Source organism: Nymphalis io, chromosome Z, assembly GCF_905147045.1.
Source record: "Nymphalis io chromosome Z, ilAglIoxx1.1, whole genome shotgun sequence".
Taxonomy (NCBI): domain Eukaryota; kingdom Metazoa; phylum Arthropoda; class Insecta; order Lepidoptera; family Nymphalidae; genus Nymphalis; species Nymphalis io.
Window position 1 is genome coordinate 433,976 of NC_065918.1, and position 13,420 is coordinate 447,395.

Sequence of the window (13,420 nt, forward strand, 5' to 3'; positions counted from 1 at the left end):
TTGAACTTAACGAACGTGTTAAATGACAATTCCGTGTCGTGTGTCACTGCGTATGTTGGAATCGTTATCAAATTCACAGCAAACTTTACTCACACTATTTTTATTTTAAATTTAAATAACCAACATTTATATAAAAAAATATATAATATATTGTTAAATACTTATTTATTTAATTAAAATCAGAGAAATAAAAACACCTTATTCACCATCATTAATAATAAAAATAAAACAAATATTCATTACTAAATATTACATTCGTTAAAGGTTTGGTAATAGAAACAGTTGAACTAATGTTAATTTATACTGCACAGTTAAAAAATGTTTACAATTATATATTATTATCAAATAGATAATATAATGAACGAATTGAATGTGATTTAATTAAATATTTTTTAATCGGAAGACAAATGAAGAAGTTTGCCATCTGACAGTGAGTGCTCACGCTACAAGAAGCACAAACCATTTGCTACACTCGTACGTACACCGTCGCTGTCAACTTTCGAGATCTATTCTTTGAGTACGAAATTACACTGTCTCAATGAACATTAATGACGGATCAGACGGACACCTATATAAAGTGGTTGACAATAGAATTGCTGTTGACTGTGTGATCCCCACCCGAGAGAGTTGCACATAGCCCTATCCATTAATTAAAAACGAAAAAAAAAACTCAAAGCTTATTATAAATATAATCTTCTTGAACGCAATAACTTTTCGACATCATTTAAACTAGAATAAGGTACAAAAGTTTTTTTTTAATGAAAGTTTAATTATTATTTAATCTTGTTATGGTAATAATAAAGCGCCATCATCACAATCGTTAACTTAAAACAGAAACAGCCGTTGACAGGAATAAATAAATTGTGGAAGAATTTAGTTTGTGTTTCTAGAAGAGTCATCAATAGTTATAGAGTAATGAGAAATACAAATTAACTAACGTCATAAAAATATACTTCAGGACTACATCATTTTTATTGAATATAGTTTGGCAGACTGGCAAACGGACCACCTCATGGAAAGTCAGCACCACCCACAGACATTGGCACTGTAAAAAATATTGGCAATATCTTACATCGCCAATGCGCGACCAACCTTAGTAATTAAGATGTTATTGTACTTTTGCCTGTATTTACACTGACTCACTATTCCTTCTCCTCTCTTCGATTCGGAACACAAAAACACTATCGCTTTGTGACAATAGATTATGTGACCACTTGCTCACGGGTCGCATGTACTTTAAGGTTTCGTAAAACTTTCCATATATTGATTCACAAATTCTTATAAACTGTTCAATACTATTAATCAAGTATGAGTGTATGCGATTTGTACTAAATGCGTACAAAAACCCTTCAGCACGGACGTGTACAATTTACAATGACCTTGCATCCGAGTCTCGTCTTAGTACTCTAGTACCAGTGCTGGCTATTTCTGACACGCGGGCTTGCTAATTTAAAAACTGAATGACATAATTACTTATACTATACGTTTGTCAATTTACTATCAGAATCTTTTTGGCCTTATATTATTTGTTTACTTATAAGAATGATTGTTTTTTTTTAATTGCAATCGTTCGTTGTAGCATAATTCATGGAGTAAATCGGTACGTGTCACTGAATATCAGCTATTTGTGATACACAAGCACCGTTTCGTGCAGGCGGTGTAATAAGCCCTCCTTACAAAGAGGCGTCTCAGTCGCCTTAGTCTAGCAGTGCGACATTTAAGTAAAAGCGAAATAAAAATTAATTGCACGACCTTTTAATATTAATACATTTAATTATCTGAATCTGTTTAAAACTATTTACTGAAAATTTACTCCGAAGTAAAGTAATAAACATGACGCCAGTACCTAGAAAGTCCGCGATAAAATATAACAATTATGTTAACTTGATACGTATTCAATGAAGTGTTCATACACTGCAGCGAGGTTTTTAAGCGGAGAACGCGGTTAGCATCAATAATTTTATCATTTGATCGTTTTACGATTTTAAAAACAACATGCATCTTAAATTGACGGATGCGACATACAAGCGTATCTACTCGCCGCTCGAGCATCGACGCGGATACACGTCTCCTCTCCGCACTTCCGAGCGTCGGCCGGGATGCGATTGCCCGAGTGCTTTACCGTGTTATATTAACATCATTGAGGTAAGATCGTTTGATGAGATTCGATCAATTCTAATATTAATGATGTCTGTCGCCACTTTCACCTAACTTTAAAATATTAGCGTATCATTTGACTTTTTTGCTCTTAAGTTTTCGATCAGAACAACAATAAGAAATATTTAATGAAAAAAAAAAATAATGTATTTGTTATTTTATTGTTACCCCCTTTGGTCTAGCCGTAAAGGATAGTTTATTAATTCAATTTATAATGCGTATTGCAATATTTATATGTTTAACGTTAACACACAGAGACACACGCTTAAATAACAATATATATATTGTAACTTTATTAACCATGCGGACTGGAGATTTTATTATACGTGTAAATTACGCTGGTAAGCATGTGAAAAATACAAAGGTGCATAATTATTAATAACGTGTATATCAGTGCGAATTAATAGTATTATCTCATTTACATGCGAATACATTTTGTAAGTGTTTAATAGCTTATGTCGCTGCAATCAAATTCAATATAAACTAGTATATAGAAGACTATGTCGGACAAAAGCTGTCTCGGCCAATAGCGAAGGATACATTTAACATAAGAATATTTTGTGCAAGCATATGCCGTTTCGATGTCCTCTCACCTCGATAGAAATATAAACAATAAAATGCTTCACGTGTAAAATAATGAAAATTAAATAGAAAACATTAACTGCAGTATGATATGTATTAAAAATATTATAACATAGTTTCTAATCTAATTTCAGATTGTTCAACGCGGCGTCCGACGATATAGAAACTGTTGCAGAATCTAATATTAATATGGAGACCAAGTTAATATTAGGAGTATCGAGCACCGCTCAACATTTCTCACTGTTGTATTCTTTATGGAGATTATTAATTAAGTGTAATGAAAATAAATGTAATAGGTTACAAGGGTATGTATATAACATGTTAGTTTTAATATAATAACTTAGTCCACAAACTAAGTTAAGTTGTGTTTATAAAGTAGTAGTAATAGTTTTTAAGTTGTGTAAAATCAGCTACAGTTATATATAATATTATATATATATAAGTATGTATTTACAAAAGAAAAGTAGTATATGTTGTATATAACTGATATACTGTCTGGTTTCCATAGTACAAGCTCTTTTGTTTGGGATCAGATGGCCGTGTGTATAATGTCCCACGATATTATTTATTTTTAAAAGAAAAAAAAAAAGAGAAAAAGAACGTTATGTAAAACGTTTATAAGATGTTACGAATGCTGTAAGGATTTAAATGAAATATCAGAGATAACTTGAAGCCTTTAACTTGTGAAATGCAATTCGAAAAAGCGCTCACCAGTTAATAAAGAATATGTAGATAATTAAAAATACTATAAAACTATTACTAACAAACGAGAAATAGAATTCCTTTATAAGTAGCTCGTCCGGGAAGGTGCCTCTAGAGAATGACGTAGGAATTCATTAAACAGTTAAGTACAATTATTAATGATAAGAGGTAAAATTTTAAAAATTACTTATCATCGGTGTCGTAGTATTATTGCAAGCAAACAATGTGTTATTATAAAATGTTTATTGAAAATACACTGTTTATTTTACATAGGAAACTCTTCAGAGATCTCCTTCAAATAATATGCCTTCACAGCGATCGTTACTGACCGTTCGCAAAACCGATTGGCCACGGTACGCATGGCGAATGATTTAAATAAGGTGTCCTGGTTTTATTTAACTATATTTATTAATAAGCAGATCACAAACTAACTTTATATCGGCCAAAAATGTCCTTTGAATCTGCAACCCCTTTGACCGCAGACGTTTGAGGATTTATGGATGATATCCGATTACACATTCAATATATGAGTTTCTATATTAAATATGGCTGTGCATGTGTGTTACGGTTCTACGATTGAGTTTATACTTCCTTGCTATGTAATTATGTGTATCGATGTTGTACATTTTCGCAGAAACGATTATTAAACATATGTTTGAAGTTGTATCAAAGAGAAATTGCTAAGCAAGATGTACTTGCTTAAGATTTAATTTAATTATAAATTCTTAACTAATTAAGAAGAAAACTCTCCGGTTATTTATTAATCTAAGTGTTTGTTGTTTAATTATATTGTAAAATTATTTTTATTTGTTATAAATTATGTACTCGTAATAATAAGCGTGGATCTCGTCTCAACAGTTTTAAGGGTCGTTCACACATTCATTCAGACGAATGGTTTTATACATTTATAAAACTATTTATGATTTAATGCAAGACTGACGAATTTTTAAATACGTATTGTATACAAGACTAGTGAGCGTGTAAGCACGATACGACAGCACGCCAATTAAGATATACTATTAGTTTGGGACGGAACGAGGTAACGACTCATCGACGTGTGAATAAGCTCCTGTATAATCGGCCATGTATCCTAGTAACTGACATGCTTAGCAACTATTCACTAGCTCAGTGATGATACTAGGCGTCGTTGCTATGCTGGGCTATTATGAGCCAGATTTGAGCATTTATTATGAAATTATACAGACTAAATTATGACGTTTATAACTATTATCCATGAAAGAAGCTCAGCATAGTATTGCATTAATTTAAACTATATAGTATTTTATTATCCCCAAAACTCTCCTATATATCACATACGTTGTTAAGATAGGACCTTTTGGAACGCAGCGTACGATGTCAAGACGCCGTAAGTACAGAAACCAATAAGTAAGTACAGTATAAAAATACCACTTTATTCATAATGACCAAATGGTTACTAGAAACACACGATATATGAGAAAACAGGTCGGCTATGGGTGTCGAACTCATAGGAATTTGATGTTAAAATTATTTTTATTTGTGAATCCGTACCTTGTTTCTCATGTCAAGCATAATTATAGGTTTTTTTTTAATAAACTATCAACGTTGTATTTATTTCATTAAATTAATCAATTATTTTGTTCTATTTTACACGAGTAGCGCAATATCTTAAGGTCGCAATCTTAACAGTACTTGGAAACGGATAATAGTTTTTGTTGCTGATCCACATTAAGTATTATATTAATAAGTTCTTGCTAATTGTCCCGGCTTCGCGCGGGTAGGTAAGAAGAATGTATGTGAGCGTCTACGGGAAGGAGTAACTGTGACAAATTTCAAGTCAATCGGGGGATAGTTTAGGAGATCTCGTGATGAGTGGTGTTAAGCTTATATTTATATAATACGTTAATGATCTATCTTGTATGGTATTTATTTGAAACATCGTTAAATGCAGATCTATTTTAATAATTGTATTAATGTAACAATAGATGAGACCGCGGTTAAATACCAGTACAATTTTGTTCTCATATACGAATTATATTATAGCTTTCCCAAGTTTTAAAGTTCTAAGTTCTTATTTTATTCTTCCGAAAATTTGGCTTGCTGGTAGAACTGACAACTAGCCAAGACTGACCTTAGGCTTCAATATATTATCCTAAGTTATAAGAAGAAATGATATTTTAAGTTGTTATAAAATATTTTAATTTGTTATAAATAAATTTCAGGACTGACCATTGAACTTGGCACCCATTTAGATCTCACTTCTTTTGTCGTTGAAGTCAACAACCAAGACATATATCATAATATTGAACTTGGCTCTCATTTCACATTTATGTTTTTGATGGGATATCATTACTTTTTGTACAGAAATTATCGAGTAAATTTTTATCATTTTACTATAATTTTCGTAATAAATACGAAAGTAGACTATACTGTTAGTTATAAGTACTAAAATACACATGTTTCTATTTAAAAAAAATAAGGGCGGTATTCCACTCGTTATATATTTACGTGAAGATCTTAAAATTCTCATAAAGACCGGCTGTCATCAATTTTGATTGCTGATTCTTACATTACAGGCACCGAGTGTTTCTAATAGAATCAATTAATTGAAAAATAATAATAAAATGATAAAAATTAACTAGTTTCTGATTTATTCCTTTGTATTCACCCAACTACCTATCTGGATGCCAAATTTGAACTTTTTAGGTCATCTGGAACTGGGTTACAGTTTTGATCTATAGGTCAGTCGGTGATGTAAAATAACGATTTTTGGTTTCAGGTGTGTTTATGAAATTTGGAGCACATATGTATCTCGCAAGTCTCAATATATAAGCCAAATTTGACATGTTTATGTGAAATAGTTTTTAGTTATGAGGGGGTCCAAAAGTGGCTGTTAGCTTGAACTTGGCTTGACACGATACCGCGTGTCTAGATGTTAGATTGTGTAGATTAGTGTTTCAAGATTATAATAAAGATTAGCAAGGCGTAGTAATAATGACCATCAATGAGAGTACTCCATGAATAATATTAATATCTTTAATAAATAATTTATTTGATAAGAAATAAAGGAAATACCGTTTGAAAAAATAGAATAAAAATGTACCTACAGTTGTAGTTATCGTTAGAACTACAATTTCTCTCTCACGGGGTAGTTCAAAGTTTATATTATGTTTGTATTCATTTTTCTTGATCGGATCCAATCCTCCGGGATCTTATATTAACAAATAGATGTATTGTTTTCTATTGTTGCCTACATACTGGTTCACAAGTTTTATTGAACATTTAATCTTTGTTATTCGATACATCTCTAGGAGCGAGACGGGTCTGCAGACGCAGAAATCTTTAGGATTGGGAAATGTCTTATGATTGTGTTCTTATTCCAGGAGGAGGATATTCTTTTTTCTTAAGAACATATAAATGTATACATGTTTTAGGAAGTACATAAATCAGTTCTTTATCATAATAAAATTAAACGTGTTTCTCCATAAACTTTATTAATTAGATTTTAAACAAAACTTATTCAAGATGACAACAGGTAAACTTATACAAAAAAGATGTTACAAATACAATGGAAGCTGCAGTTCCGATTGATAAAAGAACACCCATAACGAAAAAAGATATGTAAAAAAAAAATTATTAAACCTATTCAATCACCTTAATTTCACACTTTGGTAACTTGGTAAGATCGACAAATTAACTCTCGTACCCTGCTTCATCCAACTCACTACTGACAATCACCATATCGTACTAATTCAGTCTTTATTAACAGCCAAATTATAAGATCAATCAAAACTTAACATAATGGAAATAGATAAACTGTTCTTAATAGATAAAATCTTCGAATATTGTTTCGATTTAGTATTAATATACGCTTATCGTACTTTCTAAAGTACATCTACAGTATATAGTAATAAGACAAGAAATCACGCAGTGACGTGCCGGGTCACAAAACTGTCAGTTTAATGTTAAAACCGCTAATGTATCAAATTGAGCTGAGCTAAGTGTAATATATTCAGGTGAGTTTTCGAATTGGAATTGTATGAACAATTCTAAGTGATGATTTATTATAAAATCCAATTGTCGTTCTCAGTAGAATGCATTTTTTAATATAAATAATTGAATTGTGCTTATTGTTACTAGGAGTCAAACTCGCTGAATTCCCTGATTTTGATAAAAAATTACCTACAACCAATCGGTCGCCTATCGTTTCATATTTTTCAATCCTACAGTGCACCTCATTAGTTTCCTAAGAGTCATCGTCATATACAACCTTTGTGACCTGCGCTATTGGGCAAGACTTGCCGAAGAAATGCCGGTCGTAAAGTACCACTACTACTTTTAATAAATGTCACTTTATATACGATAAAAATATTATTAGACAAAATTTACGTATACAAAAACATTAAGACATGAATAAAATAGTAAGTGTGCAAGAGTTAATTCAAGTAAACGTGATATTAACGCCATTATCAATTATTTAACCAGAACTGAAATTGAATTCTAAATAAGCAAAAGAGGTATAAAAAATAATTCTATATGATTTTATCTATAAGTAATTTTACTTCATACAATTCCATCCCAAAACAAAACCTTTACATCAAATGTATACTCAATACATTAAAACGTGGGAACAGCACCAGAACCTGTGTCAGCCGTTTGTAAGTATTTTAATTATGAATTCGAGTCAGCTTTTAATGTGATGTTATTATAGAATAGAAAGCAATAAAATATCTACCAGACAAAGAAACATATAGACAGTACAAATATAAGCTATCCCTTACTTCATATTTATTAGAATACAATGTATCCTTGTCTAATACACACATAATTAACTGTCAAATTAACATATTCTGTTCTTTTACGACAACAGAATTTTAAATTATAATTGTTTGACATACTTTTTGTAATTATTCAATTTTAACATAACCTTATTAAATATCGATATAGGAAATTTTTTTTTTAGTTTCACGCTCTCAAGAATGCCTCGAGAAAGCTTAAATGACATGAGTAGTATACGAGGCGACTTACACCGATAACATTTCACTATTTTTGATTAACTTTATTAACACCTTCATTAATTCTGTGCACGATAATAAAAATCAAATTACGTTTAATCAGCACAACACGACTATATCTACCATATTGTAACGTAACACTAACATTAAATTCTACACATTCAGATATAAGAGATGAAGAAAACTAAGAAAAATTTAAGGCTTTTTTAGCCAGCTCGTCGCTATCATTAACCTAACATATTGACCTAAACATTCAAAAGAAGAAGTATCAGTACAAGAAGAGCAGTGGCGAATGCAAAGTTTTTATAAACTTTCGGCTCATTACTATTACGTCACGTAATATATTAAATGTACACAAAATAAAGACAAGCAGCGAAATTTAACAGCCGGCTCATCGCTACTAATAACCTAACATAATGTAAAATAAGAAGTAACAATAAACAAGAAGTCACGATTGCCGAGATTCTCCTGCGGCTCATCGCTACCTAACAAACTAACACACTAGTTACTTTCCATTATGAAAGACCAACAATCAAAGGTATATGACATTGTCATATATATATAATCAGGATATTTAGATCCGACCGACTATTACAATATCATGTAATATTAAATCGCCGTAATCAAATAATTAATTAATGTTAATATAAAATATAACAGGCCAAAATGTAATTAATACCATAGGTAAATAATAATTCAATATAACTGATACATAAAATGCTTAGCAGTAATTCAAAAACAACATTGTCACAGATCAACTGCGAATGAACATATAACAAAAAAAGATATAAAGCTACATATATTAAACAATTGAAAACAAATATTTAAAAAAAAAATGTCATGTTTGTCCGCTAACGCAGAGGCCCGTGAGAAGTTTATTCATCCTGAAAGTTTAATAATAATTGATAATATAAATCAACATTTCGTCTATTAATGTTATATCTTGATATTATCGGCGACTATGATTAGATCATGTCTGAATTTACTAATTCATTATAAAACACAGTAAACAAACCCAAGTTCCAAAAAGGAATCATGAACTACGAAGCTTTCTAAAAAGTGAATAACAATTTACAATCGAGGACGCGAATAATATGAACCAATTAATGAAGTGAAAAACGAAAATAAGGCCATTGCCTTATTTTCGTTTCATTCATTTATTGCCATATTCTGTCCGTACCTTATATCATCTTTCAAATTATATTAGGTAATTAAAGCAAGTTTTTAAACTTATGAAAACCTGATGTGGCTTACAGGATATTTTGAAACAAATTAATAAAATGCAGCAGCATCATCTTAAATCTTCATCGTTAGACGAGACGAGTATCTCATAAAAGTTATATTCAAAATGAGCACGTGGGTTTATGTATCAAAGTAATTTATCAATATTGTGATGTTTGTAGAAGGTAACGTGAGCTTCTACAATTATTGCTAACATATTTGTAGCGTCCAGGAGTAAAATCACTATGCAAGTTACGTTAAATTGTTACGGGAAATAAGTTACTTGACCTCCGGTAGCCGTGAGATGCAAGGTCATATTACAAACGAGCTCTTCTATGGTTTTTTTGTACTTTAGATTTTTGTTCATTTCTATGTTGAAAATTGAAAAACAAAATGGCCATGTTTACATGGTTTTAGAAAACACCCTCGTTTTAAGGTCTTTATATTTCTTTAATTAATAATCCATTATATTACTAGGCAAAAAATTGAAATTTTGTGACGTTAACGAATGGAACGATATAGAGTAATCATATAATAGATCCATTAATACTGAGATTTGCAGGTGAACAAACCACTTCACATAAATTTCTGGCATCACTTTAAAATTCGACCTCAGTAACTTAGAACTCAAAGAAGAACCTCAATGAATATGAGTGTTGTTAATAAATTATTATTTTATAATAGAAAGCACAAATTTCTTGAAACTTGCTGTGATATATTCGGATTTAAATAAATAGTTTCGCCTGGACTTTAATCATCTCAACTCGGCTACTATGTACGACATGTCGACTCATAGACAAAATTGATTTCGGTATTGAGAAGACCGATGTTTATTACGGCAACCAAAGTGTTGTCATACGTTAAATATTGGATGTTATTAACTGAGTGTCACCTCGGAGCGTAGTCAGTAATTATTAAACGCCGTGGGCGTGGAAAGCACGAGAAACTCAATCGGGTTTTAGATTAATCGATCGTAAAACCAACAAGATAAAAATATTAGTACCATCACATGTCACGCCAACCTAAAAAAAATATCGTGGCGTTTTTTCTCTACGATCGTCTGACTTCATAAGAATTGTTGTCGTTATTGACAAATGGTGTTAAACAAACCATTAAAACAGTAAATAATTATGCATTCAAAAGACCGAGCGACGTAGGCCAAAAAAAAAAATGTTGTCTAACAGATGTTGTTAAAGCTAGTAAAGGTTTTAGTGTTTCATTTACAGAGTTAAAACCTCTGAAATAATGTGATATATTTAATTTATTATTTTTTTATAATTAAGAAACCTAATTGTTACGCGACCTGTCCGTTTCTTCATAATAAATATTAAAAATGTCCGAAATTCTAAAATTTGTCCCATTATCCTACCTAAATTCGCGTCAAGATTAAAGCGACCGGTAATTTCGAAGCAGAAGATTCGACGCATGCCGATTCAAATAAGCTCAATCTGCATTCGACATTTGAATTAACAACCGCGCCGCATCGGTTAGACAGCTCCCACTAATAATTCTTCCGAATGATTTTTCATAAGCACAGTGGCCGTGCGTAGCTATTGATAAAGGAGCATCAAGGATTTTGTCGACATCAAGGTAAGAGGCGCACTCCTTTCAACTTTCCCGTTTTTTACTTCACTTCTCATCATATTGCATATTAGAAAAACTACTGAACAGTATTCAGTATTTAAAATTGGTATATTTGAAAATTACATAAAGGCGCCATTTGGCATTTTGCGCGTGACGGTTTCGAAATTATCAAAGAAGTTTTATATTCTTAGTTATTCTTTCGTCGCATAACACGCATCGGCCAACGTGTTTTATATAATTTTAAGTATTTATTTACTATTTATAAATATTGGACGCCTATTTATATAAAGCATAATTCTTAATACTTTTTTCTTTATAACACTCGCATATTTAAACAACAAATCATATACATGGTGTGGTCATATAGTTAAGAACGCTTATTTCAAGGAAAGATTTTTTCAAACTAACAAGTATAACTAATTGCGTGTAATTTTTTGTATTTGTCTTGGTATCGCAAAAGTTTTCCATACTAGCGATGCATTCGTTGATACATATGATAGGCTAAAAAATAAATAGGTAAACTTTATACTTTAGATGAACTGAACCTAGTATTACTACTTACTGGCTGGTTACATAATTAAGAATGCTGAATAGTTTATTTTTTTATTTGAATTTAAATAGACAACACTGCGACTGTGGTTGTAGGCCACTATTCCTATAATTTTTTTTTTATATGCCCCGGGATGGCAAATGACTCTACTCCACCTGATGGTAAGTGGTAGTAGAGTCCAAACGCGACGACGGCCAGTACAGTCGGGAAGAATGTTCTGTACTAGCCGTCCCCGCCTTGCCGGCCCGCAAGATGCCTCTTCACGCCTCGTTTGAAGGAACCCGGGTTGTAAGAGGAGGGGAACACGTGAGCTGGTAAGGAATTCCATTCTTTGGTAGTGCGACAAAGAAAGGAGTTGCCAAATTTCTTTGTGCGCGATGGAATTGATGTCACAGTTAGGCGGTGACATCGAGAACCAGCTCGCGTGGACTTAAGAAGGAAGGGGGAAGCAGGAATTAGAGAGAATAATTCCTCAGAGCACTCGCCATGATACAGACGATAGAAAGCGCTCAGTGCTGCTATCTCGCGACGCAATTGTAAAAGTTCAAGGGTGTTTGTGACCTTTACGTCGCCAATAATGCGTACTGCACGTCGCTGCAACCGGTCCAAGGCCTCCATTAGGTACTTAGCGGAGCCATCCCAAAGGTGCGAGCAATATTCAACGCAAGACCGTACCTGTGTTTTGTATAACAGGCACAGTTGTTGTGGCGTGAAAAAACGCCGCACCTTGTTCAGAACTCCGAGTTTTCGTGAAGCTGTTTTTATAATAGCCTCGATGTAATCCCTTGGACTAAGGTCGCAGCGAACGTCCATTCCCAGCATGGCGATTTTGCTTTGTATCATCAGCGGTGTGCCACAGAGGGAGGGATGAGGGTAAAATGGTGACTTTTTTTTATATTTTTTAGGCTCCATCTAGTGCTGTAAGTCTTAAAGGTGATTTGCTTTATATGCGAACAATGGGAAAAATAAATGTTGTGAAAAATCTACAAGGTAAGTAACAATAAAACTTCGCGAGAAGAATTGGTCGTGTAAAAAGATAGCCTATCATCTGCAATGCTCAAAAACGATGGTTTTCAATGCTGTGAAGCATTTTGCCATCAAACTACTTCAAATGTTCCGCCGGTACCTAAACAGAGAAAGTCATCTCTAAGGTATGATATAATATAAATGGACAATTAGATACTGATTTTTTTTTCTTTTTTCATACGAAACAAAAATAACTACGGTGTTGTCTGATGGAAAACGATATGTACGACGCACACCGAATAAATCATTCGACCCTACGTACACAAAAGTGACTTTAAAGCAGGTGGAGGAAATGTGAAAATTTGGCGGTGATTTTCTGGACATAGTGTTGGACCTATAAAGGCGATAGAAGGAGGCATTGATCAATCCCAATGTTAAAAATAGATGGGAGTTAACGCCTCGCCGGTATAAAGCAGTAATTAAAAGCCGTGGACATGCTACGAAGTATTATTATTATTTTAAAAGGGTATTATATTTTTGTTTTTCTTTACGAAATTCACATTCATGTGATTTATTTGAAGACAATTCTTAAGTAGTTTATTAAATCGTTCTTAATTATTTGTCCAATATCATTACTATTTGACGGGCCGGTTGGCGTGGTTGG

General features: G+C 32.5%; 1 protein-coding gene across 1 annotated transcript in view; it reads right to left on the reverse strand.

Annotated features, from left to right (window-relative positions):
• The window catches only part of LOC126780187 (GIGYF family protein Gyf), a 60,149-nt gene that overhangs the window by 14,270 nt on the left and 32,459 nt on the right, over positions 1 to 13,420 (reverse strand). The gene's annotated exons all lie outside the window — the stretch shown is intronic.